Below are 6,000 nucleotides of genomic sequence, written 5' to 3' on the forward strand. Positions count from 1 at the left end.
AAGTTCTGGTTTATTTGTCTTTATCACAGAACTAGTTGGATCAATCAGTTGGAGGATGAGTGCTCAGTTGACATACAAGAGTTGGTGATTACCTATTGAGCTTCGTATAATTTCCTGATACAATGGCTGAGAATTTATTCATTCCTGTGTGTTTATTTTGTGATGGTTGCTCCTATAACTCGATGAGCCTGGCCCATGGCCGGGCTCCGAGAGTAGTGAAACTCTCGAAACTCTTCAAAGGTTCCGTGATACTCTGTCCAATATCCTTTCATTTTCCACAATAATTCCACTAGTAATTATATAAGAGCTCTGGTCCAAACTGAAGGCAGTGTTATTTAAACATCATGTGAATTGTTCCAGTCACGGTATTGTGCCTTTTTGTTCTGTAAATATATGTTAGATGTCAGTGTTGTCTTATTCAACACATGTCTGAGCTCAAACTTTGTGCTGATGACTTGCGTGAGATCCACCAACATCCTCCATTACATTATTTACATCAACACAAGAAGGGAATGAGAAAAGCAATGCAGCAGACTGCGGCTCCAACCTTCCACTATCTCTAGTTCAGACCACCACTGATGTTTAAACCACCGCTGGTGTTCAAACCACCGCTGGTATTCATACCACCACTGGTGTTCAGACCACCGCTGGTGTTCAAACCACCGCTGGTGTTCATACCACCGCTGGTGTTCATACCACCGCTGGTGTTCAAACCACCGCTGGTGTTCATACCACCACTGGTGTTCATACCACCACTGGTGTTCAAACCACCGCTGGTGTTCAAACCACCGCTGGTGTTCAGACCACCGCTGGTGTTCAGACCACCGCTGGTGTTGGTGGACCTCAACAGAACACGTGAAATGATTAGGTCTAATGAAAGATCCGACCTGTGTCGATTACTTCTATAAATAGAATCGAAGACTGGCACACAGCTTGTCTCCAGAAAAAGATATAGTAACATTTCATATATAGTTTGGAGATGTAATGAGGTATTTCACGTTCACTCATCCTTTATTAATCACTGTAATATGCAGACCATTACCACACACACCGAATCCACATTTTTCCTGTCCTTGGCTTATTCATCAATTCCTCACAACAATTCCACATGCAAGACCTTTTTTTTTGTAATAAAGCTTGAGTTCAAAGGATCAAAGCTGCGTAGTTCTATTGTAGTAGTATTTGTACCTCATGATTTTCTCATGTTCTCTGCAATGGTGTTGAAACTGAAGTATTTCTTGCGGCATTTTTTGAGGCATAATTTGTCTAGTCTGAATTAATATGTTGCCCCCGCGGTTTCACTTTTTGATACATGTCGGGCAACAGACAACAATGACAATGAAATTTTACGTAAAACACAATCCTCAATATCCATGAATTCAAATAACGTAATATCACAATAAAGAAGAAACGAGGCAGGCTGGAGAAATACCGTAGGAATCATACAACGCCTGTGGGATATAGGGGGTGGAAGGTATTCAGACTCTATTCAGGGAACTGGAGCACAGATCCAATTCCCAAGATCAAGAGCCCCTCACCAGCTTCAAGGAGTGGCCTGTATAAAGCCTTCATGACGTAATATTACAAACACGGGTAATGAATGGCCAGTGAGACCTGGTCGTAATGGGAATTAAAGCAAATAAACTCAGCAGTATATTCAGGTATGTACACAATATACAATATGTACAGAGAGAATAATAATAAGTGTACACCATGGCGACAGATGGAAAAGCAGAAGCCAGAGAGAGTACACTGTGTTTAACCAGCAGGTAGGCAAGTGTGCCAATGCTTACCACAAGTGAATCACGTTGCTTCAGCTTTGGTGAGCTTGCTTGTAATTGGCCAATGAACCAAGGTACTGATTTAACGATGGGTACTCCATTGATCGTTAAACCTTTAGCACCTGGTTCACTGGTTGGGAGGCAGCCTATATGGAAGTGAGACATATGCCGAATAAATTGTAACTCTCTTCACAAAGCAAAATTTTCTCCCAATAAAAGCTTATTCAGCAACCTATCATTTCTTTCAAATTCCATCTTCAGTTCCCGAAAATCTTAAAATATGCCATCTTTAGTGCCATTACTGTATTCAAAAAAGATACCTTTTTCCTAAGTACCATAATGAAAACTAAGGATCAGGAATATAAACAAATGGGAAGGTGCTTTAAATCGATGGCAATAACATATTGACAATTACATAGGATTAAACTATATTTCACACTGCATATACTTTCCACCGTACACACAAAATATTCTCACGAAGCCTCGATCTCACATTACAAATGACTACACTTGTTCACAAGAAAAAAAAATCGTTGTCAAAGATATCTGAAGGTATTTAGGGTGTTCTGGATTTGCTGAATTTGAAATTAGCAGTAGATCCTTCAAATTATCTCCACTTTGTGAAACACTGCATGCTTACCCTCACAGGGAACTTACCCATAACGTGTGTATATATAGTGACAGTTTATATATACAGATAGTCTTAATAATGATTAGAATTTCATTTATAAATGATTTAATATTTAACGAAAGAAGTTGTATCAACATCAATTACGTGACAATATTGTAACCTTTATTTTTTCCAGATAAACATAAGTTCTTCACGCAGAGTCTCCTTAAACAATCCCAATCATTTTACTATATCTGTGACAAATAATCTTTGCAAAAACAAAGAAAAAAAGCTACAGATTTTGTAAACCAAGCTTATCTTGCCAATTTAGGAGTGGCGCCTGGAGAACAAGTCTTTGGCTCCCCATTTGGCTTGAAAAACTTGCGTAAACTACTGGAGAAAGTGGAAAAATTGGCAAAGTTCCAGTTTAAACTTGGGTGTGCCTATAGTGTGCAGAGAAAACAAACACCACGATGATTATTTCTGTATGATGAATGTGGAAAGTTTTAGTGGATACAAGAAAGTCAAGTGGGAATATGTTGATTTGTAGTGAGCAAGGATCACTGTGCCACACAGTGGCTAACGCGACGGGCTGGAGTTTTGAGACTCTATGACCGCGGGTTCAATCCCGGCCGGGGGTATGGTTTATTTGCAATCGTGTCATTACGATTTCTTGAGTCGAGTCGAGTCAGTGAAGATGTTACCATACCAGTGTTTACAACACTGATCTTCCCTTGTCACATGTTGAAGAAACTCGGGGATTAAGATGTAACACAGGTGACAGCAGTGGAAGTGAATATGAAGTTAGCATTTTTGACATCCCAGAAGTTCTCCCAACTCGATGATCTGATATGTGACGTCAGTCTGTCAAGCATCTGAACTTTTAGCATCCAGACTAAAAAGAACTGTCTACAACAAGAATTTAAAATAACAGCTTATTGGACAAGAGAGGCTAAATTCCTTCCTTAAGCCAAGTTGAAGAATATTTCAATAATATCCCTGGACTTCTTCGATTGGGACTTGAATATCGAATAGGACTAAGACAAATTCTAAACCTAACGAAAAAATATATTTCATTGTGTTTGTTGATTATTAAATTTTTGGAAACTTATCTAAAATATATTTGGTTGGATTAGATTAAATTAATAATAATGCTAGGTAAATTTTCTAAGGTTCTTTTGGTATAAAATTATTATTTTTTACATTAACATAAATGAAAAAAATATCTTTAAAAATAAGAGAAAATTTTAGAAAGGACTTAATTTTAAATGAGTTCTTGCTAAATGACCAATTTTACCTATTCGGCACGACACACACACACACGCTGATGGAATAACGAATAAGTGGGAGGAGTGGCACGAAAGAGTCAAAGAGGCATCACTGGACATCATAGCTCTCACAGAAACAAAGTTCACAGGAATGATAACAGATGCTATCTTTCCAGCGGGATATCAGATCCTGAGGAAAGACAGAGGGAACAGAGGGGGTGGAGGAGTGGCATTGGTCATCAAAAACCAATGTGATTTTAATGAGCTGGAGAGAGGAAATAGAGGAGTAGCAAGAGACTACATAATAGGAACACTTCAGTCAGGAGGTCCCAAGATGGTGATTGCAGTGAGGTATAACGCACCACAGGCAAAAGTATGATGGGAGTAATAGAGCGATGGTTGACATACTGGCTGAAGTGGCAAGAAGGGCTCATGCGAGCAGGGTAAAGTTGCTGATTATAGGCGGTTTCAATCACAAGGAAATCGACTGGGAGAACCTGGAGCCACATGGGGGGCCCAGAAACGTGGAGGACTTAGATGATGGAGGTGGTACTGGAAAACCTCGTGTACCAACACGTAAGGAGAGGAAGAATCAGCAAGACTGGACCTAGTATTCACTTTGAGAAGTGCAGATATTGAGGACATCACATATAAAAGACCACTCGGAGCCAGTGACGATGTGGTTCTGAGCTTAGAATGCATAGTAGAGTTACAAGTGGAGAGGGAAGCAGGAAGGGCAGGACGAATGAAGCCAAACTACAAGAGACGGGACAACAGAGGCATGAAGAATTTCTTGCATGGGATTCTGTAAATGAGAGGATGGAATATGTGACAATATGCAAGGAAGCTGACTAGAGGTTTGTACCCAAGGGTAACAAACAACGAGAAACTCAGGATGAGCCTATGGTTCACCCAAAGGTATTGAGAGGCCAAAACCAAGTGTGCTAGAAAATGGAAGAAGTATAGAAGAAATGAATATGCACAGGTAAGAAAGGAGGCCTAACGACAATACGAAAATGACATAGCAGCGAAAGCCAAATCTGACCCGAAGTAGTTGTACAGCCACATCAGGAGGACAACAATCAAAGACCAGGTAATCAGGTTGAGTAAGGAAGAAGGGGATATCACAAGAAACGACCTTGAAGTATGCGAGGAGCTCAACACGAAATTCAAAGTGTTCACAGAGAAGACAAATGGGACTCCTGAAAGACGGAGAGGTGGGATACACCATCAAGTGATGGACACAATACATAGAACCGAGGAAGAAGTGGAGAGGCTGCTAAGCGAGCTAAATACCTCAAAGGCGATGGGGCCGGATAACATCTCTCCATGGGTCCTGAGAGAGGCAGCCGAGGCGCTATGTGTACCACTAACAGAATCCTCAAACCATCTATCGAAACAGGGCGACTACCCGAGGTATGGAAGACAGCATATGTAGTCCCAATTTTTAAGAAAGGAGACAGACACGAAGCATTTAACTACAGACCAGTGTCACTGACATGTAGAGTATGCAAAGTTATAGAAAAGATTATCAGAAGAGTGGTGGAACACCTAGAAAGAAATGAGCTTATCAACGACAACCAGCACGGTTTCAGGGACGGGAAATTCTGTGTCACAAATCTACTGGAGTTCTGTCGCATGACAGCAGTAAGACAAGAAAGAGAGGGGTGGGTAGATTGCGTTTTCTTGGACTGTAAGAAGGCGTCTGACACAGTTCCACACAAGAGATTAGTGCAAAAGCTGAAGAGGTATCAGAGTGGGTGTCTGTTACTAACGGGGTTCCACAGGGGTCAGTCCTAGGACCGGCGCTGTTTCTGGTACTTGTGAACATGACGGAAGGAATAGACTCAGAAGTGTCCTCCTTTGCACATGATGTGAAGTTGGTGAGAAGAATTCAATCGGACGAGGACCAGGCAGAACTACAAAGAGATCTGGACAGGCTGCAGGCCTGGTCCAGAAACTGGCTCCTGGAGTTCAACCCCACCAAGTGCAAAGTCATGAAGAGTGGGGAAGGGCAAAGAAGACCTCAGACGGAGAACAGTCTAGGGGGCCAAAGACTACAAACCTCACTCATGGAAAATGATCTTGTGGTGAGTATAACACCGGGCGCATCTTCCGAGACTCACATCAACCAAATAACTGCTGCAGCATATGGGCGCCTAGCAAACCTAAGAATAGCATTGCGACATCTCAAAAATGAATCGTTCAGGGCCCTGTACACCATGTATGTCAAGCCTCTATTGGAAAATGTAAAACAAGTTTGGAACCCACACCTAGTCAAACACGTAAGGAAATTAGAGAAAGTGCAAAGGTTTGCAACAAGACTAGCCCCAGAGATAAC

The sequence above is a fragment of the Cherax quadricarinatus genome, chromosome 91 (assembly GCF_038502225.1).
Source record: "Cherax quadricarinatus isolate ZL_2023a chromosome 91, ASM3850222v1, whole genome shotgun sequence".
NCBI classification, from domain to species: domain Eukaryota; kingdom Metazoa; phylum Arthropoda; class Malacostraca; order Decapoda; family Parastacidae; genus Cherax; species Cherax quadricarinatus.